This window comes from Leuresthes tenuis, unplaced genomic scaffold (genome assembly GCF_036924035.1).
Source record: "Leuresthes tenuis unplaced genomic scaffold, fLeuTen1.0.hap1 SCAF_16, whole genome shotgun sequence".
Taxonomy (NCBI): Eukaryota; Metazoa; Chordata; class Actinopteri; order Atheriniformes; family Atherinopsidae; genus Leuresthes; species Leuresthes tenuis.
In genome coordinates, this window is record NW_027325370.1 from 22,573,761 (window position 1) to 22,600,678 (window position 26,918).

Here is a 26,918-nt window from a genome sequence, read left to right on the forward strand (position 1 = left end):
AACCCAGACTCGTTCATCAGATTGCCAGATGTAGAAGCGTGATTCGTCACTCCAGAGAACATGTCTCCACTGCTCAAGAGTCCAGTGGCAGCGTGCTTTACACTGCTGCATCAGACGCTCTGCATTGCACTCTGTGATGTATGACTTGGGTGCAGCTTCTTGGCCATGGAAACCTATTCCATGAAGCTCTCTACGCACTGTTCTTCAGGCTAATCTGAAGGCCACATGAAGTTTGGAGGTCTGTAGCGACTGACTCTGCAGAAAGTTGGTGACCTCTGCAAACTATGTGCCTCAGCATCCGCTTGCTCCGCTCTGTCATTTTACATGGCCTACCACTTCCTGGCTATTGCTGGTGCCAATCATTAGTGGGTTTCATTTATGAACCTTTTACGAACAGACACATTTTTTTGCTATAGGCTACAGAGCCATTATAGATCCACGTTATTGCTTTTAGGTACATTTTTCTCTGAAAACCAGTTTGGTTTTGTTTAAAGCTCCCACTGAACTTCAGTCTAGGACTGTACAGACATAGAGATAAACAAAGAAAATTATTAAAAATGATAGATTTCAGATGGGCAATAACAATATCCAAATTAAGATTTTTAAACTGTTATTTTTGGCCAGGATCTGTACAGAAATTTGAAGAGAATTCAGAAACACTGGAAACACTTCTGCTCACTCTAAAATGAACCTCATTAATTGTAATAAATCCATTGGCCGTGTCTTAAAATACTAGTTTTGAGTACAAGACATACTGGACTCGGCCCTTTATATTTGATTTGATTAATAAGGGCCAGCATCTTGGACCAACAGTATTGACCCAAAGCTTCACTGCATAAATTAACATAATCAAGGCGCGGGGGGTAATCAACAAATTATGCATCCAGTGCATTTGGACTTAGTTTTTTCTTCTGGATTCAGGAGGAGCAAGAAAAAACTTGAAAAGAATTGTAATGCAAACGTTGATGCCCGACAGTTGAGCAGGTGGACCTTCATGACACATTGGCATTGTGACAATACAGGTTCCCCCACCACCTTCTCAAAACATTCTGAATGCTTGCTCATCTGTACTTCATGCCATCCATTTGTGACTGGATTACCAAGAAACACACGTAAATGCCAAGCGTAAACAGGACTGTGACAAACACTGTATTCCGTGGATAAGACGAACTCATTGAACAGTGGTTCACACTTTTAATTGGTCTCGATAATCCCACTTGGAGGCTTTCAAGTCAGATGTTTTTAGTTTTACCAAAAAACTGGAAAGAGGCACAGCAACAACTCAACAATTAGATTTAAGATCACATCAAGCCATCAAATGTTTTAGCAAACCCCAAATTTTTAACAAACTTTTCAGTTTAATTTAATCTTTGCACTCAGACCGTGGCCTCGGGGGATGTTTCTCTATTTGTGGAACAATTTTCTTCCCCTGTTTCAGCAAATCAATCAATTTCATGACTCACTGGACTTAATTTCGTTATTGTAGCTCTCTCATGAATGACATCCACAGGGAGACATAAACAACTTCATTTGTGCATAAAGAAAACATTTTGTGCAATTTAAATGAGATTGAGTTCCTCTGTGAATTTTGTGCATCATAAATGCCTTACGACACTCAAACCATTCAATTTTCAAGTGAATTATCTATTGCCGCAATCAACACTCTTACAATTCATCCATCATTTAAACCTGCTTTACAATTCGTACTTTCAAAAAATCAGCCACAAGTGTTGACATTTTAACACTAATAGACCCAGCTCAAGCAGTCTACAGATTATAAAGTGACTGATGCAAAATATCAGCACTACATTAACAAAATGACTTTGTGGTAAATAGAGGAGTGGGGACACTAAGCTTTTTTATGTGACTTCACAGTGAAATACCTGCAGTCTTCATGGAAACACAATGAAAATGTCAAAGTGAGCTGTTTGCAGCTAGCTGAGGGGCAGCAGTGACAGGGGGCACAAAAGGAGAACTCCAACACTGCATCACTCAGACAATACAAGTGACATTCTCCAGCAAAGCAAAACAAAAGAGTTTTAGGATTTTTTTTCAAAAAAATCAAACACAACTTTCGAACACAATATCCTCCCGGCACAAGTAAACGTTACCCTGCAAGGACAAATATAATAAACGCTGCAAAGATCGTAATTTTGCCAGCAGACTGAGGCAACAGATTCTAATGAGCATATTCTCAGATACAATCACATTAAAGGGAATTGCCTCTTGGTGAACATAATTGCATCCTTCCAGGTCTATTTATGTCCCCAAGGGACCGAACTATGCAGGGGGAAAACAAAACAGAATTTCTTGATAAAACACCAGTGAACTAATCTGGCAGTGGGGTCATATTACAAAGAGAATGAAAAGCCAAATCACTGAAGGTCAGTGTTGGCCTTGTAACTACAGTAGGCCCGGAATAATCACTGTGTTAAACACACCACGAGACAGATCTGAAAATACAACATAATTCTTCTTCATGGGCCTGAATCTTTTTTTAAGACACACACTGAATGATGTGTTGTTGTGTTATGGAACCACGGATGCTTTTCACATCTCTACTGAACCGCAGATTTTCACCTTGGCTTTCACCTTACCATAAAATTGTGATATGTGCTAGTTTAGATGAGATCTGCGCCTCGTCTTTAACAGCTTTGAAAATATATTTTCTCAATCAGCTTGCATGCAGTGGGATCATGTACTAAACCCAAGCCGTAACAGCTTTGATTGTTAAACATGAATCATTTCCAACTCTTCTTGTTCGACTGTCAATCAAAAATAAAAGCGTTTTAATGCTTCGTAAACTGCTCAATCTAGTCACTATAAATATACTGTTTATTAATCTAATGAAGCAAAACATTAAGTAGTTCATGACTGCATTGCATTTAAATGATAGAGTTGCTAACTAGATTGGCTGTCACTCAAATACGCTTTTGTGTTGATATCATATGAACTGATCTCTACACTGGGATCAAAATTCGTCACAAATCCCAACCAAATCTTATTAACTCAACAGCCCCACGTTCCAGCTTTTAGGAGTTTTTTCTTTAGCATTTCTACACATAGCAATTATCGAAAGTATTTTAATGAATGCCTGTGCTGACTGGCGTTTGCATTGATTCTGATCACTGTTCACCCGTCTTCGAGATTAAAAAGCCCAAAGTTGGACCTTGAAACCAAGTCTTTCTCTAATACTCCAAATTGATAAAATCACGTTGTTGCCCAACAGAAAGGAGCCTCTGATTATTTTTACTCACCAACTGGGCTGTTTAATGAGGAGTATCATGTTGTCCAAACAACTAGTAAAGTCACACAGCACAAAACTACAGGGCCTTTCCATTCTTTAACAAAATCAGTGTGCTGCTTCTCAGACAGCACTCGAATTGCTGAGTCCCCTGAGGATTCCACGCTTTCTTCCCCTCTCTCTCAGTCTCCCATTCTCTCTCGCTTAGTGTCTGTCTCCAAGACACGTGGCTCTCCATGACTGTTGCTACAGGAGACTTTTGGGGGCTCTCAGCTGCTCAGGGTCTCTGGAGCGTGGCATATGAACACTGGAAGATGTGAATGTGTGAGTGAAGAGCTTTCTGCGCAGGAGGGATCTGGCCCAAATTTAATCTCTCTATTGTGAAGACGGAGGGTTGAAGGGAAAAAAAAAAGGGGGGGCCGCGCCTGCTGAAATCCCACTGGCAGTGCTGCAATGCAGGGGTTTAACACTGAGCCAGAAGGCAGGCAAACACATTAAAGAACTTGCCTTTGGATAACAGACGCATATTTTCACACAAACAAGAGAACACACAGATGGATGAGTCCAATTGATCTAAAAATTGCTGCATAAATTGGAAAAAACTGTTTTCAATACTGTAAAATGATGTGACTTTTATAAATGAAAGGATGATTCTTTAAAATTGCATCTTCCAAACAGGATATGAGGAGACACAGCTGAAGGATTCCTGAAGGTTTGAATTGAGTTGTTTTTTTTCAAGCGCTTGAGTAGGATGTACCACATCACACGCCTTCTCCCGGGATACTATTCTACGCTGACCATAGTTCAGACTTACTCCTTTTTCAGTGGTGCTGGTGACTAGCAGGCACCTTGCCCGTAATAACATGTATTACTTAGCATATATTAGCCTAATTCCTGTCATACATGTTCACAAGCTGACAGGCTCTCTGCACCTGCTGCAGATGCTTCCTGTCACTGGTGCAGAGAAACCTACATACACAGCCAAAGGAATGAAATTTCATAATGAGAATAAAGCAGCTTATCCTTCAACAGCTGTGGGCCATGTGTAACATTTAGGTGCTCGGGCAGGTTTGTGAAGCAAAGTGCATAACAGCTTTGGTGCCAAATGTTTTAAAGGTGGAGAAATGGCCAACAGAACTCAGTCTTTCATTCAGAGACTATCTTCAGTGCTGAAGATCACAAAGACGGGGATGTTGAGAAAATGAAAAGGACAAGGAATCCCTTGAAAAAAATTTTCATCAATGAGAGGTGTTAGATATAACTAAAAATCTTTACGTGCTGACCAGTCAGATAAGAATTATTTTTTCATTAAAGCTCTGTTCAAATTCCAAACACATCTTATTTTAATTGCATATTTACAACAATTGGTGTCAGAGTCATGTGACATCACCTTGTTCTGACCAAATCCTACCCACTTAAACCCACTAAACTAGTATAGACTAGCAAAAAGGTTGGTATGGATGATTTAAGATCATCAACTGAATAATTCATGAATAATTACATTTTGATTATTTGCATTATCTCTCTGCTGCAAATTTTCACCAGTGTACACATTACACCATTCTTCTGAACATAAATCAAGGGAGACAGGCCACTGTGGGCTTCACTTTCAGCCCACACATGGTGAGGAGTGTGAGGGATGATTGGTTACATGACAGACTGTTGACTGTAAGAATCTTTTACAGTCAGCGGAAACAAGCAATTGAGGACAGTTTGACTTTATCGTATTCTGATATAGGAAAGACAGAGACACAGTGTTGTCTGTCAAACATTCTTTAACTTTGAGAATGTCATCTGCAGCTGTATTAAGCAGTAAGTCAGAACTGCATGAGGGGTAATATACATCGATTACTTGATAACTTTTTGGAAAATATAGAAAACAATGTATAATGATAAATATAAGAATAAGAAATAAGAATTTATCCTACCTGGTTGTCCTGATTCTTATTCAAAGTGACTTATGGCAAGCAGCTCTCTTCTTCAGGCATCTGCCCTCCCCTGCCCTGACAGGTTGTATCTCCTGTTTGTGTTATATGTCTTTATGATGATCCTATAGAATTTGAGAGGTTGAAATGGACCCCAGACCCTTCCTGTATTATTCAGTGGAACATTTTGTAGCTAGTGGCAACTTAGCAATAGCAGTTTACATGACCATTTTGTCAGAAATGTGATGAAATACTGAATAACATCTTATTCTCATATATGTATAATTTGTTTTTAAGGCTGTTTTGATGATTTGGTACACTTTGTTTCTGTGGCATTAGCCTCGCAAGTGGCTAGCTAACCACGCTAGCTGCTGTAATGTCTGGAGTTACATTAAGCTTGATTTATTGAATTACTGTTGTGTTAACAGCTGTGTAATTAACTCTTTTACTTTTGCTCTTGTGAATACTAATTGCGGTGCTAATTATTCCATAACAGTGTTTAACATTTAGATTAAATGACTGGCCATTTCTTTCCGTCACTGTTCCCTGTGGTATCTAAAACTGTTAAGGCATAGTTCAATTTTAAAGACTGTAAAGAAGTAATAAATATATGATCCGGGTTTGTCGCATCAGAAACAAATGTGTTACCAAACACCCAGCCAAACATGAATGATGAGTCAATGAGCATCAGGCACTGCAAAAATAGGTCAAAGCAGAACAAAGCGTTATGTTATATTGAATCCCAGCATCATAATCACTGGATTTGCCCCAAAGGCCTTCTTGTGTCTTCTACCTTCATTTATAGTATGTTGAGCTCTGTGTATATAGCTTACGCTCCTGTGCACAGACTGCACGAGGATACAAGAATGACAAAGGATCTGCGATCTAACACCATTTTGCAGAAATGTAGCCCTGATGGTTTGAAACTACCCTGCATCAGACCTGGCAGAGATCACATTCTATTTAGAACAGCAAGCTAAATCTCTGTTAAATCTAAAATGGCTACATCAAATCAATTTCAGTGTCCTGCCTGGCAGCAGCTAAAAAGTAATTGCTCAATTAGCTACATGACCCAGCAGAAACGGCATCAAGAAAAATTGGGTTTTTACACGAATTTTTCTTTTTTTTCCAGTGGTCAGAGCTTTTCGAAAAAACAATGATCTCACTTCACTTATTTGATGAAAGTGGCATTTTTCACAAACCTACTGTCCATAAATCCTGGCGGAGAGTGCCTACTTTCCTCTGGCAACCTGCTCCACTGGGAGACAAGACCTGTGTTTATGTGCCGAAATAAGGCAATTCATCATCCAGTCCCAGAGAAATGGTCAACAGCAGGGACAAAACGGCACACAATTCCAGATTAATTGCATCTCTTTTTGCCTGCCCAGTGAATGAAACATAACACAACAAACCCCATCAGACAGAAAGAGAGATTGAATATGATTAAGGAAATTATGAAACGTGTCAATTTACTTTCTGCTTTTGTGCAAAGATGTTGTATAATCCGGCCTGATTTGCTGTCAGAAATAACTGTGCTGCTTTGAGTTTGTTGCCTGACTATAAAAATTATTGGCTGACCACTTTTGCAGAGGACAATCTGCGCAAAAACAAATGTAGAATGGGAGAACCCAACAAAAACATCCAGATCTCAGTATCTCATGCTTTTCTGAGAACAGTGTGATGCTGGAAAAACAGCAAACTCCCCAGGGGACCAACAAACTCCTATAAATGTCAAACAGGTTTTAGTAATGTGCTCTGCAAGAAACTATTTTATTTGGACATTGCCTTTCAACATAACAAACCATATTACCTACCAAGATCTATCTATTACTGGAGGAACACTTTCTCCTCACAGTGTTCAGTGAGAGCCACATTTCTCTTAAAAACCAACAGTTCATCCCTTTGGTATACATCCTTGATGGTCCAATTGCATTTAATAATAAGTCAATCTGAAATGCATGAAAATGAATAGCACAGTCTTGTTATGATACTGGAAAAGCTGCAGATAAATAAAAAAAAACTTGTCAGAAGAGGAGGGATGTTCTCTTTTGCTCCTTGTGTTGCGGTCAGAGGCATTGTAGGACAAACGATAGACAAGCCGCAAGCGGCAGCTCATGGGGATCCTTCACCTTCAGACCGGCAGTGAACTCCATTATCTGTCAGGCCCAAATCTTGGAAACCACGGTGCCATTAGTCAAACACAGATTGAGTGTGACAGCTAACCCCTGGTGATGATCTCCATGCACCATATAAAAACTGACTTTTGTTTCTGCATAATCATGTTGCAATAAAGTCAGGCCCATAAAATATAGCCCATAGCACAAAGCAAAAACACATTTATGTGGTGGTATTAGACCTCTCGTTGAATACAAAATAAAAATCTTGAATAATAAATAAACAGACATTCTTTCATCTCCTGCTATCAGAAAACTCCCCTTGATTAAATGGTGCATACAGATGAGCAACAACAGGCTTCAGCAGGCTTTAGTGGGCTTACTGCAAGTTGTTGCTTCCCACTATGAGGATCTCTCGTTTAAAGTCTGAACATGTCTTTCATTTACGGCTCCTTCATGACTGAAAGAGATTACTGCAGTTTTAACATTTCAGTACACACGCTTGCTCAGCTCTGACAGTGTATCCACCTGTGTATAAGAGAGTAACACCGCTCACTTTTCAAAACGAAAGAAAGTGTTACCTTTCACCACATTTCTTAAGTATGCAACAAAAAAAACTGTCTCCTGTTGGGCGATGGAAAGATTTGACCCAATAACATTGCAATATTTAACTGAGAGCATCTGTAAAGTAGACGGAGAGTCTGTTTCAATTAAGTGCTCATTAAAAACTAAATTAGACACTGACCTTTGAAACACAGTTGCACAGGGAAGAGGAGAGAAAGGTAGACTTGTGCTTTTAAAACATCTCTCTCTAATTAAAATGTTTCGAGGGTTCATTGAATTCCATTTAATCAAGAAATTGCCTCCAAACAACATGCTATAATGATATCAAGATGTTTTTATCTTTTTCTTAAATTAGGTTTCACTTGTCACCAGCTGTCTATCGCAAAGTATCTACTAGGGTTGAGCAATTAACCAGTTTCTGTTTTTCATTCAATTTTGGCTTCCAATTAATATGAAAACAACATCACTGAAATGAAACAATTATGATGTCGCATTCTGTTCCACAATTGATCTCTCATTTAGTCCTTTGATACAAAAGCAATACATGTTTCCTTTGAAAAGGTCAATATTGCTTAGGCCCTCTCAGCGGGCCTAAAATTCACCACATCCTCAATACATAAGATTTTCTCGTAATGATCTGCAAGCTACATGTGCTGAGGATGTTTAAGTGTGTGATGTTAATCAAACCCAAAGAGAGTGCTCACAGCTGAAAGATTTGTGAAGAGATCAAAATCTATAGTCACTAGCTGCACAGCAGCTTATTCTCATGAACTATTCATACAATAAATAAATGCATTCGTATAAGAATCACGTCATATTTATGAACAAGTGTTCCTGAACAGAATTCTTGGCAATCACAGGTATAATCAAAGATAAGAGGATATATATTAGGGATGTCCCTGCAGCCAGACAGCAGTGTATTATCACCTGCCCTCACATAGCCCTGTAATCTAAGAATGGCATCAACAATCAATGGTGGGAGGGAAAAAGAAGACGAGACCAATCGATGCCTGTTAGAAACACTACGGTAATTGTGCACTTATCACTCCACAGCAGCCAACTGCCGTGAACCCAAAGGAGCCTGAGCTGGTTGACCAATAGATAAAACTTCTAGGGGGTGTTGGGGAAAAAAAAAATCGATTCACCGGAAAATCAGGATTCTTATTTTTCTTAGATTCAGAACTGATTAACGAGTTGGAAATGTATAGATTTATTACACATAATTCTTCTATTTAGCAAAAGTTGACTTCCGCGGCACATGTTTAATAGAGTTTAAAGTTGTGGAAGCTATAGTTTAAAGTATTAACTTTCATTACTAAAGAAAAAAAACTGGAGATCCACTCAAAAATGACTGCAGAGGCTTAAATACTCACACAAGCCTAAGTGTACTTGATTTAATTTATCTAACAGTCTTTGTGTTGTATTCAGCTCAAACTTTTCTAAACTTATTACCTTTTTTTGTACAAACAGCTATAAATAGGTTCATTATAACTTATAATCTAAAAATACACTTTACTCTTTGCTTTCAAGCGCACTCCTGCTCTCTTCGCACACTGTGGACTCTTTTGTACTGAATCTTCATTTTTCTTTTTTTAAATCAAATCTGAAACAAGAATTGTTTTGAAAACAAACATTTTGTATATGCTTTGGAAACACAGTGTTCTATTCACTTATGTCCATCTGTCCAGATAAATAAATAAATCGAACATATATTTTAAGTTGGAAGTAGAATTTGGTTGTTGTGATCAGCAGCGGTGTCCCAAAACTTCTCTGTAAATAACGATGTGAAGCAATTGGTGTCATGAGAGAACGTACTAGGATATTACAAAGTATCATTACTGCAGGGGTCAAGAATACGATCACAAAAACTAAATGGCAGTAATGTGCAGTATTTGCAGGATTAACACCATACAGCAGTGCTTTTAGTCAAATGCTAACATGCCAAAAATGACAAACATCACAGGGATTCTATGTTCAATCTAAATAAAGCAAATTAGCATGCGAAGAACTGCTAATTAGACAACAACTTTTGATGATCTTTGGTCATAAACCAGCACCATCTTAAACCTTTATTTCACATTGGTGCTGGATGAAAAGTTAGTGTCAAAAACATGTCATCATGTCTATCCTGCTCAAAATTCTACATAAAATTCATCCAATGCAGTGTTGAAATGTTTTATTCTGGACTTGATTGACAGACGGATAGGTTGACAGTCTACTCAGTGTGATAATATCCTTTTCACACCATATAAGAAAGTAACCCAATAAGAGAATTTTGCTAGTTTCGCAAAGGAAAGTATCCAAATACGGTGTTGCAATGGAATGATCCAGATGTCTGTGTGAGCTGGCAGGTAAAAGACAAACAATTTTTGGTCTTGGCAGGTAAATGTTAGTGCAACTTGCTTAATTTATTTGGCGAAAATACATTCTGAGTCCTCCAAAAGGACCACATTTTCAAACATGGGTATGGTCTATGAGCTAATCGAATTATCCCAGTAGGATACTGCAGTGCCAACCAGGGAAGGGGAATGGCTAACAACAACTGCAGTGCCCAATGACACAGGCAGGACAAAACACACACACACACAGCTTAACAATTCCAGGTTTAAAAACAACCAGAGTTGCTGCGCTGCATTAATCGTAAAAGTCACTATAATTTCAGCTATTTACTGCTTCCCAGCAGATGTGAGCTAAGCTAATCCTCTGACAATTAAAAACCAGACAGCCTTGAAGAAACCCACAACACATACCCAAGCTCTTCACTTGACTGGCAGAATGTGAAATCTACACAGCCAACTGACTGTAGTCTATCAATAATTCAGAAGGAGAAAGGCACACAAAAAGTACTGCACCCCTGGCTACGCAGCAGTAAATCACTGTATAGCACACCATCTGCTGCATGTCAAAAGCCATCGGTTTCTGTGTGCACAGGAGTGTCGTACAGCCCAGGTTGATTTCCATTGTGAATGATAGATTAGAAAGTGCTGGCAAAACGATGTGTGATGAAAATATGCTTTTTCTCCACTTGTTTGCCATACATTCGTGTCATTTCTAGGCATTAAACAATAATGATTTAGAGGGGAAACAGTAGAGGAATAATTTCTCTATGTTTTATGTTTTATAAACAAAAAAATCTAACATTAAAAATTGAGACTTGGTGGATGGAATGCAACAATGACTCGGTGTAATTTTCTAGTTCCTTCACCATCATTGGTGCTTTAACACTTAACCTCCTCCAGAGGAGAAAAAATGGCCCATATTCAGACTTCAATAATGCAAAGCCTTCCCTCTCAGGACTAAAAGCTGACTTGTCTGAGTAACCACTGACAAAGTTCAGTTTGCCAGTTATGGGGTTCTGACTCTCACCAAAACAATTATCTATATTCTATATATAAATACCACTGTTAAAGCTATACAATTTGATTATCATTTAGGATATGCAATTTTTAGTAACTTCTAGCAACAATTTTGATAAACAAGTTGTCTTTGTGCTGTAACAACAGTATCTCTTCCATATCTGTAAAAGGTTCATGACTTCAATGGCTTCAGCAGCATCAAAGCTGTTCCCCAAACTGATCGAGTCACTGCAGTTCTCATTATGCTGCTGATTATCAGCTATTCTGCATGTCAAACTCAATAGTGCGCTTTGTCATTCACCGGGTCAAAAAAAATGACTGTTTCAAATCTAATTATTTGTGCTGTATTTCCTGATGTCTCGGCATGAGACGCTTCAGCAGTAGTTAATCCATTCTCCCTGACCCATAACTCTGTGTAACTTTAGTTGAGTCATAGTTTAAAAAAAAAAAGTTTATCTCATAATGCCTGTTATGCAACCCCTAATTTGAGCTTCATTCCAAAAAATGAAACATTTGCTCCTGTCTCTTTAAGACCTCCGCCTCTACAAGCCCTCTGTATTTTCATTGGGGACATTGTGGAAGCCCTTTGCCTGTAGACACTGCCTCAGCCTTGGGTGTGACAGTTTTAGGAGCAAAATATCTGAAGCCTAGAGGTTACTTTAACATTTATTTACCTGGTCATTTGAACCTTTGCCAATGTTTAACGTAAACACCTTAATTTGAAACATTACACATAATTTATTCACATGAACCCTTGCAAATGCAACACTTTTATATCATTATACATTTGCACTCTTCATATTTGGCTGTATATTTTGGGGCAGTTTGAGGGTTCAGTGTGTTCCCCAAGAATACTTCAACACATAAAAGAACGGGGATTGACAGCTAATCTTTTCATTGAAAGATGGCCACTGAATCTCCAACACCGTGGACCCCCAAAAAAGACATATTGTCTGATTTGTTTGGGTTTTTTTCCATAGAAACTGAAAAGAAATGATTATGAACAGTATGCAACATTCTTCACTCAAAAATCAGAAAACTATGAACATGCAAATAATCGGACCTTGGCTGCGAAGCTTACCTGTCACAAAATCCTGCTTCTATTTAAAATTTTAGATGAGCCGAAATACATTTTTTACTTTCAGTTGATACATTTCAAATAGGGGTGTGACGATATTAAACTTGACGCTATTTCTGTAAGTAATTTTTTATCTCAAAGTTAGGGAGCCATAATCCCAGACGGGATAAACTGTATGTATTTTGTGTCTCTTTGTTCTGTGAGGGTTAAGGCCTGTAACAACAGGTTTCAATTTGTCGAGAAAGTTGAGATCCTCGCACAACCTCTATGTATATCAACTGCATATCATAAGCCTGTAGCACCTGTACAAGGGTACCCAGGATCTAACAATTTAAAAAAGCTCAGTAAAAAGGCAATTTTCGCCTCTTGGCGGAAAAACAAACAGTTTTAAAAAAGACAACAAACGTATGTCCTGTTGAAATTAGTTCAGAATGTTTTGTTTTCAGGGGTTCTCGTTTGCATTTGTTCAACGCTCCAACATTATGTCTTCAAAATCCCACAAGGAGTGACAGCCTAGCAGGCAACACAAGCTGTTTCAAATGTGCCTCAATTTATAATGCACAGTTCAACTACTGTTGCAGCTTAACTTTCCAATTTGGATTCCTTTCTTCATTTCGTAATGTGAAAATGGTGAGGCGGCAAAAATGAAAAGAATGTTTGTAAAAAGACTCCGAGACTTTTCAGCTGCATGCTGGGAACTAGATAAGGAGAAAATGTCAGTTTCAGTATTTGTGTGAATTACTCCATAATTCACAGTTTGACTATGCTTTCAGACCGAGCGCAGCACAATCAGCCAGTCACAAGGGGTCCATTCATTTCTCATGGAGCCGATCACCAGGGAAACCTGGCCAGCATGGGGTCAAACAAAACACATACCAGCTTACAAGTCAAGTCGTCCCCTTTTTTGCTCACAACAAACAGATTTCCAGTTTCGTTTTTGTCCCTTAAGGTTTGTTTTACATATAATAGCTCAGTCTGGAAAGGGAAAGAGTTGATGGTTTCATGTTCAAAAAGTTCAATCTTACAACTTTAATGTGCAAGACTTCAGTAAATGGTTTCATTACATCTGTAGTGGAAGCTCATGCTTCTACTTTAACTGGTTTACGTTAATTAGTGTCTCCCAGTAGGTCAGTTGGTACTTCCTGTCAAGATGAATATACCAGTAAATACTAAAGCATCAGAACTAAGAAAGCGGCATTGGTAACTTTTAGATTAAACCAGTTTATCACCTTAGACCAGAATCAGTCCTGATGAAGATCCCTAGGATCAGTTGAGGACATGTCGAACCTGATTTTTTCATCTACCACTGATGACAGCTGTCAAATGTAAGTGCTTGTTTGATCACATGACCAACTGTTCCCTGCATGTTTTGACCACCTTAAGGCAGAACAGTTAACTAAATAACTGTCAACTGTGTCAACGACTTTTTCAGAAGAGAGACGGAGGCAAAAGGAAATTCAAATATCAAAGTCCTTTGGACACGTACCAGAGAGTGGGTGCAAACCAGCCGCATGCTGCATAAACAATATTCTGTACTGCACTGAAAGGCTCTCTGTAGCATTCAGGTTTACATAACAATGGACAGCTCACAGGGCTGCACATCACTTCCAGATCTTCATGTGAGAAAGATTTTGGATGAAAAGCAGCCGAGATTCCATTTTAATGACCAGGAAAGGAAATATTGTATGGCATCTTTTAAAAAACAAAGAAAGATCAGGTCATTTCTCAAAAATGATCTGAACAGGGCAGGAAACAAATAAAAACCTGTTTTTGAGTTTGTGTTGAAAACAGTCACTGCTCAAGACTGATACTGTTCATGTGGTTGAGAATAAAAACTGTGGATCCCTTGTCATGAACTATTTCATACTGGTTGGGGCTATTTAGGGCCGTTTGTGTGTGCATGTGTGTGCGTTTGTGCGTGTCTAGTGTTGGGTCGCTAAGGGGTCAAATGTGACAGATCACTGCATCTAACTGACTTAAGAAGAGGGTAAAGAGAGAGAGACTGGCCTCCAATGTGAACTGCAGCAGCTGGTTTTATCGCTTTTTGATAGTGGATAAGGAAAGAGAAAATCGAAATAATCTTGCTGTTGACTTATTAAAACAAAACACAGAGCAAAACCAGACAGTGGAACCGAATGATTCACTGAAGCTTTGAGTTTGTTACCTTCCAGCATACAGCAGAATACAAGGTCACAACAGAGGCTTCTTGCTAGTTTCCCCCTTTTTGTTTACCTATTTTTCCTCCTGAGCTGTCAGATATTGTACACACAAGCTCTTGGCATTTAACACAGCCTTGCTTGAATGAAAAACATTTGGCTAAGACGATGTGCAAAGGGGGTCTCGGCATGGTAATCTTTTTGAATACTCAGAAAAACTCGAGATGAGAGTGACGATTGCAATAACGATGCTGTGTGGGGCTTTATAGAACTGTGCAAAAAGACGAGAGTAATTATTTTGATCAATATAGTACAATGAATTTCATGTCCTTCTTGCAAGGCCCAACTATTACCAGCCTTATCATGGGAGGTAATAGACTTTGCAACCCTCCATCATGCTCTTAGAGACACGAACTAATTTGCTGTGAAGTCAATAATCTCATTGGGAGAGATCGAATCTGCAAGATTTTCACAAACTTCACTAATACACAGCAAAAATATAGTCAGAGTTCCTCCCTCACTCTTTTTAGAGAAAGTTAGGTAGACCGTGATTTTTGCTTGATTCTGACACCTTTGTGAGATGTGGTTTGGCTAAACACAAGCCAGCTGAATACAAATGAGCACCCGGTGATCTTATTCTGGGAATGACAGCAGCACAATGACCTGAGTGGAGACTGAGTTAAAAAAATGGCTCAAGACCGAGTGGAGCACCTTAAGCTTTACAAAGCACCATAAGTGACCTGCCACTCACACAACCTGAGTTATCAGGATAGTCACAAGAAACTGTGGTGCCACAGTGGAGGCAAATTTGTGAAGAAGCCCAGCAAACATGATTTGTTTGCATGGAGTTGTTGTTTTCCAAACACAATTTTTCTAAAATGATGTTGATCCCTGTGTCATCATGCTGAGGTACAAGAAAAAGGTACAAGGACAAAGCTGGGATGCTGTTTAAAATGAAAATAAAAGAAACAGAATACAATAATTGGAAATCTCATAAATATTCAATTACAATAAAAACAGAGAACAAACCAATTGAATGTTTAAAGAGAGACACTGTACTAATTCATGAGAAGGTATTTGCTCATTTTGAATTCTAAAAGTGACCTCTCCAGGGTGTAACCTGCCTCTTGCCCAATGTCAGCTGGCATATTTCAGCAAGACAATGCTAAACTGCATACTACATCTATTTAAACAGCATGGCTTCGTCATTGAAGAGACCTGATTCAGGAAGGGCTGCCTGCAGTCCAGACCTTTCGCCAAACTGAACAAGTGGCATGTCATGAAACACAAGATATGGCAAATAAAACCCAAGACTGTTGAGCAGCTATAATCCTATCTCAGACAACAATGGGACACCATTCCTCTCCCAAAGGTCCAGTGACTGGTCTCCTCAGTTCCCAGATGTTTACAGACTGCTGGTAAAACAATAGAGGATGCTACACAGTGGTAAGCATGGTCCTGTCCCAATTGTTTCGAGATGTGTTGCTACCATCAATTTCAAAATGAGCTAATATAAACTGTCTCCCTTTCAGCATCTGATATGCCTTCTATGTTCTATTGAGAACACAGTATTTCTTTATGAGATTTGGACTTCATTGCACTCTGTGTTATTAGCATAGCGTCCCTACTTTTCTTGGAATTGCAGTTTTATTAATCTTAAGTATGATAAACAACAAGTAAAATGTATATGTGATGTATCCATGTCTGTCAACACAATACAATCCACAATATGTACTTTGAAACTTAACTTCGCTTCATTTTACTTTGATTCCACTATTTGTTATTTCTCAATCCTACTATAGAATGCGTGGTTCTGTTTGCTGCCCCTCACCTGCACACTGGCCTCGAAAATCTCAAAGAGAAGAAAAGCAGCCTTCATGCCGAACACCTACTCACGCAGCTAAAATATTCTCCCTCCTCTTCTCTTTCCAGTGTGCTTCTTTCTATCCACCTTGGACCGTGTTCAATCTATTGAAAAACTTAAGCTGTTGTTCACCTGATCTGTGAACAAACTAAAAGTCAAAGAGCACAGAGGCATGTAGGTTTACACGGAAAAAAACAACTAGACTTTGACCTAGACCTAGACTAGGTTTTCTGTTGATGTTTGCACCGTTCCATGCATTCTGCATGTCAGATAGGAAGATTCTCTCTTGGCAACAGTGAGAAATGGCAACTCAGCTCTCCCACTGCTAAAGCTCGTGGGAATGCAGAGAGAACAGAAAATGTCTCAACAGTTTTCAGATTTCAGTGGCCAGAAAATATATCTATAATGATGCTTTGTGTTGTTTCTCTACATAGACAAAAAAAAAAAAAACCCTCAGACTGTGTTGCCAGATGGAAAGAGAAAAATGAAGAAAACAGACAAATCCCTTACATTTGAATTTAAACACACTCAGACCCTTAAGGTATGTTTCTGTGGACAAGTGTTGTCAGGCCATCATAGAGCTCGTTGTAATTATTTAGACAGATTAAAGCCATGTTCCCCATAAAGCTTAACTTGCAGCTATATGAATCATCCAGTGCCTTTCTGGGGCTTCTACCATCAAAGAACAATTGTGTTTGCCCGCACTTGCGTCTTATAAAGTTGATATTTCAATGTGATTCTCTGGGTCCAGTGTCAAAAAAAATTTTTTTTTAAATCACACCATATCTTTTGTACCAGCTTTCAAGTCGTGTATAAAAAGGCTTTGGAGCCAACATGAGGTGCATTTCAGAAGTCTCTGTTCAATCCCTTAACCCTCCGGACAAGGACAGGTCTCCACAGCAGCTTTTGGCAGAAATAACCCGAAATAGAAAGAAAAAAGAGCAGCGATGTATTTCGACACTCACAACACTTTGTTTTGGGGCTTTTTCTCAAGCCTGCAAAGATTCAGTTTAAAGCAGTAAGGGCACAGAGGCTGGGAAGGCTCAAGCAGAGGAGAGCTCGGAACAGCTAAAGTGACGATGAGGTTTGGTGACAGAGGTGCAAGAGTAAGCAGTGCAATAAAGATGCGGTCAGTGGACAAGAGATATTGCCCTGGAGACAGAGCCTAAGCAGGTTTGTGAGATCTGACAGCCCCTAAGAAGAACATACTAATGTCCATGAAAGCCTGGGTGCATTCAAAGCATACCTTCAGAAAAGCTTAGTCACTTCCAACTGCATACATGAGCATCAATGTGAATGTAGATACCTTTTATATGTGAACTAAGCTGTTTGAAATTAAAACAGTACAGAGCAGAAGTCGTCTATGCATACAAAGGACCTAACTGCAGGTTTCCTGTAACAGCAGTACCTTCACAAACAGCTAACACAATCTCCCTATGTAAAAAGAAAAAGGAAAAAAGAAAAAAACTTAGAATCCGGCTAAATATAACTCCATCCTGCTGGATAAAAGCAACTCCCCCACCTTCCTTGTGATCCCATTCAGACAGATGAGATGAGAATTACACCAGATGTGTCATATAGGAAGAGGTTTTGATACAAATTGGATGGTTAACAGAGCAGTGCAGCCAGCACTGAGACATTTGGCTGCGGTAGGCAGCTCAGTGGAGAATGATTGGCTTTGAGGGCCGAAGGGACCAGATGGGACGGTGGGGCATAAAGCTGGACCGCACGACTCACTGTTCCTCTTTGATTTTGCATCAGAACAGAATCAGTCTGTGCTGTTCTCTGTCCGCCTCCTAAGGAGGGCTTACATATATATATATATATATATATTTAAAAAGAGCTATCTCTGTTCTGGCAGTATTATAGCGGCTTGTTCTTCATAGCAAGTTATCTCCGCCTTTAGCTCCACCCTCTTAACATTAATTATGCAGCTCAATGCAGCACTCCGAATCCCTGCTGCAGCTCACCCACACCACAATACAATACCGCTTTCTCCCACTCTCTCTGTCTCTGTCACACACACGCACAGAGGCCCGCAAACACAACAGATCAGTGTTAACATATTTTTCATTATCTTCTTAACTGTTCGTATTCTAAAAAATATATATATATGTTTTATTCCAAACGTGCAAGTATAGCAAACACGACTACTCGCGTGAGACGTTTCAGGACAATTTGACAGTCCAGCCACATGTCAAACACTCTATTATAGCATTACAGACATTTGATGTGAATGAACACAATTACAATAATTATGAGCGGTGCTGCTATCTTTAGTTGCAGTGTGACTCACGAGCAGTGGATATACATGTATATATTTGATTTTTTTTTTTTGGCCTGTCAGTTCCGAAGCCTGATGCTGATTTCAGTGCAAATCAGAGACAAACACAGTCTGATGTGGCGAGGCAAACACACTTAACAGCCCCAACACCTGTCTGCCAAGGTGTAATTGATTCAGCTGCTCAACAGCAGAGCAAGTGACACCATCAGACCATGTCCCAGGAAGCAGGGAGAGTCGACGTTACGCAGTCTGAATCAGCCGCATCAGCAAAGTGGAGGGAAACCAGAGAGTATACAGCAGGGGGGAAGCTGCCTCGCTTTAGCCAACCGCCCCCCAGGACAGGCAGTGGGCGTGAGCGTAGCAACTGTTTATGGAAGCGGAAGAAAATGCTTCTCCTTCGTTTCCTTTGAGCTATTCACGTGATGAAGATTCATTTTACATCTGCTTGCATGTGTTAGCGTGCGTCTGCTCGTGCGCGACAGAGGGAGTATTACTTGCCTGGGCAAAAGCTGTATAATGAATCCAACCGAATTTAAGTGCGAGGCTACACGGTGTGAGTCATTAGTGCACACTGTACTCTGTCTGACTTTTAAGTGCATAAACAACGGGGTTTTTTCTCTTTAATAAGGGCCCACATCAGATAGAGGTCTTAACAGTTATTCATGGGATCATTATTTCTTATCTGTGAGACAGGGCATCGTCGTGTTTGCCCCTCCATTGTTGGCATTTCAGCGAGTTCCATAAATACCTCGTCTATGTTTGCAAAGATGTTACCTCTGAAACGAAAGCAAACAGAGAGCCGGATGCTCCTGCTGGGGAAAGCATGGCCAGGGAAGCTAGTATCTGGGAAAGTGAATGTGTAACACACTTACATAATCCACAGGGAGCGTCAGTTGACTTCTCCCTCCCTCTACATGACAATGCATTGACAGTCGCAGGTCAGTTGTTCTTGCTCGCCGCATTTCCACCAATCCTCTGTCAAAAAACCTGTGCATCGTCCAATTTTCGGACTGCACAACGGAGGGCAATAAGGTCTTTGCAAGGTTGCTGTTCATCAGCAGGCAGCCCTCTGTGCTGCACAGCTCTGCTCCTGCAGGGGTCTTTTCAGTGCATGGAACCGGATGGTGAGCAGAGAACACAGCGGGGGCTGGGCACTGCAATGTACTGCAGTGCTTGTAGCGCTGCTGTGCACACCCACTCTCTTCCATTCTCGCTCTGCCTGTGACAGTCTTTCAATCTCTCACTCTATCTTGCTAACCTTCTCTGGCCCATGCTTGAATCATTTGTCTTGCCTCCTCGCTTCACTTTGCTCTCTGTGCTTTTGTCCTTTCCTTACCCGTTTTTTCTCCACACTCCTGAGGTAGATTGTAATCCATGTCTCCCACGCTGTCTTTTATATTTCCTCAGTTAAACAACCCTGCCACCCTCCTTTTGCATGCACTCAGACATGCACACTTATATGCTGATTAAATGAAGACGCTGGAGAGAAGCTAAATTCCCTGAAACACAAAGGGCGGATAAATGAAGTGATAGAGATCACACCTTATAAGACTGTGTTTAGTTGAGTTTAAAGCAACATGACGAATGAGACGTATGACTGCTTCACGGTTGTAAAAAAAATGTATTCAGCAAACACACAGATGAGTCTGCACGCACTGAAAATGTGTCTGCTGCATGAGGTTTCTACTTAAAAATAATATTTCTGAGGACCTGGAAATAACGCAGTGTACTTCCTGAAAGCCTAAAATCAACCCAATCGGCCTCTCAGTCAGTTGTAGCTCACACAATCAATCAAATTTGTGTGACTTCGAACTTGTGGAGTTCAACAATGAGGAGCTGACGTTCTCAAGTCCAATCAAAACAGCTGAACCTCCCATATCATTGATTATTCTCTCTTTTACAGCATCAAAAAATGATTTTAAATGATTTTTCTTACTTACAGTTATTCTTAGTCTGCCTCCTTAATATTTAAAGACCTACAGTCTTCAAGAAAGATTTATTCCTGTTCCCTGTTACCGAGTTCAAACTGAACTGGGAAAAGGGGCATTTAAACATGTTGCTCCCTTAAAGCTACCTTAGAAGCTATATATATATATAGCTATATATTAAGATGTACATGTTTTGAATGATTTACCTCTGGCATTTTGACAGCTCATGATAATGGCATGAAATATATCTTGCATTCTTGATTTTTAATGAATTTTGAGTCTTTTTTTTTTTTAAATGTCAGTGCTGTATGTCTGACTGTTTTATGTCAGCTCTCCAGGATGCTCCTGTGAAACAGATCTCAATGAGATCTTCCAGGTTAAATAAAAGCCCTAACAATAATACATTTTGGTCCATGCAGAGCTCTCAGACCTCCAACTACACTGGCCTCAACAACAACAAATACACATATATTCAGGTTTTCGTCCATTTAAAGGGCATCGAACAGACTTAGATTTGTTTCCATCTAGACATGATAACTACCTGTCAAACCCAAACTTTTCAAATTTAACCTAAAAATAGCCTTATCCTAATCTTAAACCTCACCCTCTCCGTCCAAACATTTAAAGATTCATGTTATCAAGACTTGGTTTCTTGTCTCCAAAGCATGAGCAATACGACACACGCGTTCACTGCATTCATCAGTGTGTCATTGGTGCATCCCCAAGAGAGTCAACTCACCTCAAACACCTGCAGTGTCCTCTGTTTTTATCTGAACAACCTCAACAACATTATTTGCTCTGCTTTATCGGCATCTCTTCTCTGCCTGACTTTTGGAACAGTTGCCAACTGTAGTAACAGCCGTTGCTGCTCTGCTATGTTGCCCAGACCATCATTTACATGGGCATACTAAACGCCCATGTCACACATGCTGGGACAGAGGGTGTCACGCTCAGAGGATGAGCAATGACAAGCCCAGCAGCTGCTACCTTCCTTGAAAAAAACTTCCTCTAAAGAGAGCTACACAAGATGACGTGCTGTTTACACTTGCAATGTCTTTCCCAACGTTTACTTGAGTTAGCACATGAACATGATCTGTAATTGTTTTTGCTGTGGTGCGAAAAATCCTGAATTAAGTGATGGCTTAAATGATAAATGAAACTTTGGTAAACATGTCCCAGCATCAATGTCTGCCTGTTTAAATATGCCTTTCTGTCTAGTGAAAAAGAAAAAAAATCAGCTTTCTCCATCTCTCGCACTCTATCTATCCTCAAGAAGGATACTGGCCTGGAAGTCTTTGAACAGTGAGGGGTCTCATTTCCGTTTCCCATTAAAGATCTGAGGTTTCTGATCATTGCCGTCTGAATGAGTTTCTCACTATGCCAGCAGCATCCTACTGAGACATTTCCCTGGTTTCTCTCAACCATGACATGAAACAAAGCTTTGTGTCACAGCTGGTGGCAGAGCTCTATGAGCTCAAGACACTACAGAGTTTTGCAAGTTCTTCCCAGAAATAACACCGAAGTCTTTAAGCACCTCCATAATTTTTTGTGTATTTTTTTCCTTTTCTAATGAATTATTCTGAAACATAACTGACCATAAGCCACTGTTAGCAGACTGAATGTGATGTAAATGTGTCTCATCTTTTAATATTATGTCACGACTCAAAAAAATCCATGAAATATCTTCATGTCATACCAGTCGTTTTTGCTGCTCTCTGTTTTGTCCCACACTTTCATGTCTCAGTCTGAGCTCTCTGTGATAAAGAAGCCGGAGCAAAACCACAATGGAGACACTCCCAGGTGAGGTGTACAGATATAATAAAGGCAAGACAAGGACAGAGCAGAGGTGTTCAAACTGAACCAGAGAGTGACTGTGTTTCCAGAGTCTCTTGAGACCTTGTTTCCAGACAAGGAGAAGTGGATGAATAATGAAACATTTTTTCTTCCGTCATAAGCTGAAAAGCAGAGGAGATGACGTGCTCACCCAATGGCATGTGAAAATAGTGATTTGGTAATGTTTATAACCAATAAAAATTCTTACACCCACTAAGCGGACGAAGAGTTGTCCGCTAACCCAACTTCTTACACTTTGGGTTGCTTTAAATAACGTGAGGGAGGCTCTTACAAGGAGTAGCTGCTGTGTGCTCTGTCCATGGTGCTGAAACAGATTTGCTTTCCTTGAAATCCTCTCTGAATCTCTGCATATCAATTAGTCCTGGATAATGAGGATTAGTAGGATCAGCTGATTCTGGTCAAATTTATGTACGTCTCATATACACCATCAGAGGGTGAAAGATACTATAGTAGCCTTAATTCTGAGTAACATTAATAGGTTAGTACACACTGTACTCTTCATCTTGTCTCAGCTTGTTTTTACAGTGTGTACACACAAAACCCACAATCCATCCATTATTTCCTCCCATTCTGCAGCAGGTCAGTGTGTACAGACAGGAGAAATACACAGTGCCCACTGCTGGACAGCATCAAACCTTCATCTGCAAATGATGAAGGTCAGATTTCAATAAATAAATAAATAAAGACAGAGGGGTGTAATAAATGAACAGTACACGCCCTTGAAGAAAGCTGGTGGTGAGTCCAGTATGTAAGAAACTACGGATTAATGAATTACTTCTTTAGCTGTAACGTCAAGTTTACTTTTGTTTTCTGAGTTCATTGTACAGTTATGATAGACTATATCTTCAGTGTTGCAACACATGACTGGAGGTACACAAATGCAATACTAATTTTCTTTTCTTTTCTTTAGGTTTGCTTAAGTCAGTCATCCTGTAACAACTAATGAATTAGCCTACTCGTGCTGCAAGCTCGGAATGACAGGAGTCCCAGAGTACCGGATAAGCCAAACAAAATCTAATCACCAGACTTGAACATCATCAGAGCCAATTCAGTCTGTTATCTAAGCAACCCCGCTGACACACAGAATACACAATGACAACATGCACGACAAAACTAACGTGAATTGCAGCACTCTCTTCACCACACAGAGCTTGTAAGAGTGCACTGAATTTGAAATGATGAAGGGTGGGGGAAAAAATCCCTTTTCCCAAGCCAGGACATGGAAATAAGACAACGCAAACAGATATTTTTGAAAGATTGTGGCTGGTTTGAGTCGTTCAGCTTGGCACTAGCTGGATGCTGAGGCAGCTCCGCACAGGGATGTAATGGGATACTGCAGCACTAGAGAACCGTGTGCACAGAAACTTGCCCAGGAGCACCAGGGAGTCCCGCACTAAGCTTCCCCCTCCCTTCCTCTCTGCCTCAGCCTGACACTCTGATTTTCTGTCAAGTCCTTGTGATGTGAAAAACATTGAAGAAAAAGTATAAATCCCAGTACATATTCAAATGGTAATACTCGGCAAAGAATAGGAGAGGGTAGATAAGTGGAACATTCATGACAAAAAAATACAAAAACAACTTAAGAAGTGAAAAAGCCCTGCACGTCTGCTGTATGAGGAGAATGTAGCTGCTTACCTTTTGTGCAGGACGCTCTCCTGAATGCTGAGCTCTCCCTCTTTTCCTCGGGCTCCGAGACACTTTGAGATAGAGAGAAAAATTATCAGTCTCCCTTTACTTTCTCTTACTTCCAGATTCAGAATGAATGAGTCTAAAATAGTCCTGTGGACACACCTTTACACTGTTCTCTATAAACTCTGCCACATATACACACACATAGAGATACCCATTCAAACGCACCCCAAGACTGGAGTACTCAAATTGATAGAGATCTGCTCAGGGGAGGGATAAAACTACACACTCTCACACACTGCAGTTTTTTTCGTTCTCTTGCACACTCGCTCTGACTGCTTTTTTCCTGCTATCTTTGCCTGCACTGCCTCCTGATTGGCTCAGCAGCTCTTCAATAACATAAGGTCTCTTCTTTAATTGGAAGGAGGCCAGTTATGTGGTGCAGAAACCCTCCCGCCCAGCTCATCTCTGTTTCTTTTTTTTTTCCCCAAGTGCCTGTGGAGAAGAATGCTGAGCTCTGCAATATCATACGCGTCGAGCACTGATTAAAAAAAAAAGGAAAAAGGAATGGAGGGCAGAGGGAGGAGGGGCGGTTGGGGTGTATGGGAGAGAAAAAGAGTGAGAGTGGCAATGGGGGAGAGCATCAGAGGCGAATCAATGGACTGCGGTGGGACAAGCAGCGGCTGCATGGGAACAAAGAAAAAAGGGGGGATATCAGGTGGGGTGAGAACAGGTGTGGATGTGCTGCTCTTCCCGCAGCAGCACTTTGTCGGCAGGTCAGAAGAAGGGACATTTCCCTGCACTCACTGCAGCACGGTTAGGTAGCTCTGCTGCAGTGTGAGTCTGACTGCCAGGCAAGAAGGGGGATGGGAAGGGAGGAAGAGAGCGGGGGCTGCTTGCGGTGATACTGAAGTACAGTCTTCCAGTCGGCCTGGTTATAGGGGGGGACGGGCAGAGAGCCGCAGCGTACACACCACTTAATGCCTTTAACTCACAAATTATTAAAGGTGCCCCAAAGGAAAATGGGAGGGCAGCAGGCGGCTAACTACTGAGCCCATTCAGACGGTCTCACTGCTACTGAGGTTTATGATAATTACAAACACCTGTGCATATTCACTTGTTAAATGGAGTCCGCTTTATCTAGGTGAATTCTACTAATTAAACACAGAGCCCTTACAGGGAGTTGTAGCGTATTATGTCTCTTCTCTGCACTTGTTTTTCACGATGTTTTAAAAGGCTTTCCCCAGCTGAGGAAGAGGGATGTGCGGGATTGACTTTGTGGAGTCAGATTCCCTGCCTCTATTGTTTTTCGTTTACCCCACTCACATCTGGTCCATTGTGTCCCAGCTGTACTCAAGAGCTGTACATTAGCAGATCAATAATAGATCATATAATGCCTCGGCCATCTGCATCGGCCACAATGGGCACTCCAGAAGTTATACGATGCGCTCAGAGAAACGCAAGTGCACTGTTTGCTCAGTCAACAATATGAACGGCTAAAGGATGAATAGACAAAATTGAAAGATACCTGATGCTTCAGCTTAAATTCCCAGGTGTAAAACACCATACAGTATTAACCAAATTGTCTTTTTGTTTCAGATCCATCTTAAAATGCAATATTTTTTTCTCATTGGTCAAACACATTGTCCTTATTACATGGCCAGGGAAAGGCGGGGTCATTCAGCTAGTATCTGGAAAATGCACTTTCCCAGACACATTGTCCTTATTACTTCTTGTTTATATCAGTGGTCCTTGCCATTCAAGCCCACCTCTGTCTAACTGAATTTATTGGACAACTAAAAATGTGCACATCGTTCTCAATAAGAATTGCAGAATTATCAGAGTACCTGCAAAACAGGATGTGTCAAGGCACATATCTGAGGTAGGACACAGGAAAACTTACAAAGCATTTAAGGTGCCCTAAAGCTCTTCAGCCTCCAAAATGTTCAAATGGAATATATTTGGAATAAACAGTTCTTAGATCTGGCTGCCAAGCCACAGTAAGTATTCTGGAACCAGGGGCTTTGGTCAGACCGGATAATGTTTTTTGCAAGTCCGATTCAGGTTTCTTGTTTGGAAATGGTGGGACATTACAGATGGACTATCAGCAGTGCACTGCTCCGGCTGTCTGTCTGGCTTTTTATGGTGGATTGGACTGACAGACACAATTCCTCATGAAACAGCACACGGTAGCCCACTAACAGTTCACCAAAAGGCCACCCAAATGGCTCTCAGACAGTGAGAGGCAAAACTGTCTGATCTGATAAAACAACTTTGCCTTCATTGGTGTCTATGCTAGCTAGATGAGATGGGAGACTAGTCAAGATGGAGGAAAATATGTGTAGAGCAATTCTCCTTTAGCACAGTAAATGCTGGACCATCCTTTATGAAAGAGAGGGGGGAGGTGCCATCCGACAATTCTGTCTAAAATTACAAACACTGGCAGTTAATTATTAATGCCTTAATGTGATCTATATAATATGGTTTGTTAAGAATGCAACTAATATGTATTTGACTGTATCCCAAGTCTGGATAACACACAACATCCAGGGTTAAAAAAAAATGTAATAAACCTACAGATGCCAAAAGCAGAAGTTCCTAAAATAGCAGCAAATGCATGTAGGTCTGGAGAGAACTCCATGCTGAAATTCCAGACTTCACAGGAGAGATAAATGCTTCCACTGTCCCTTTATGACAAATGTATGGAGACAAAACTTTTACTTTCTATTCAATTCAGTTTGTTGCTATAGACCCAGTCATCTCAGAGAACCTTAATTTTAAAACATTTGATCTGTATTAAGACTTAAAAGTTAGATGATTAAGTGTGGCAGCTTTGAGTGAGAGTGTGTGATGTTGCCTCTACCCTGTAGAAACTAATTACGTTGAGAAGCTCTCTTCTACATTACCTCTGCTTTAAAATCT

At 40.3% G+C, this 26,918-nt stretch overlaps 1 protein-coding gene across 4 annotated transcripts in view; it reads right to left on the minus strand.

Moving 5' to 3' along the window:
• Positions 1-24,358, minus strand: part of LOC140271812 (synaptotagmin-2-like) — a 66,030-nt gene extending 41,672 nt beyond the window's left edge. Inside the window, exons 1-2 of one of the 4 annotated variants that reach the window (XM_072367114.1) lie at positions 24,225-24,358; positions 24,003-24,064 (exon numbers count right to left, since the gene is read on the minus strand). The gene's annotated coding sequence lies outside the window, so the exon portion shown is untranslated. Of the gene's footprint in view, positions 1-24,002 lie in introns of all 4 variants that reach the window. The other 3 variants (XM_072367112.1, XM_072367116.1, XM_072367113.1) reach the window with 3 other exon arrangements.
• Between the last annotated feature and the right edge of the window lie 2,560 nt (positions 24,359-26,918).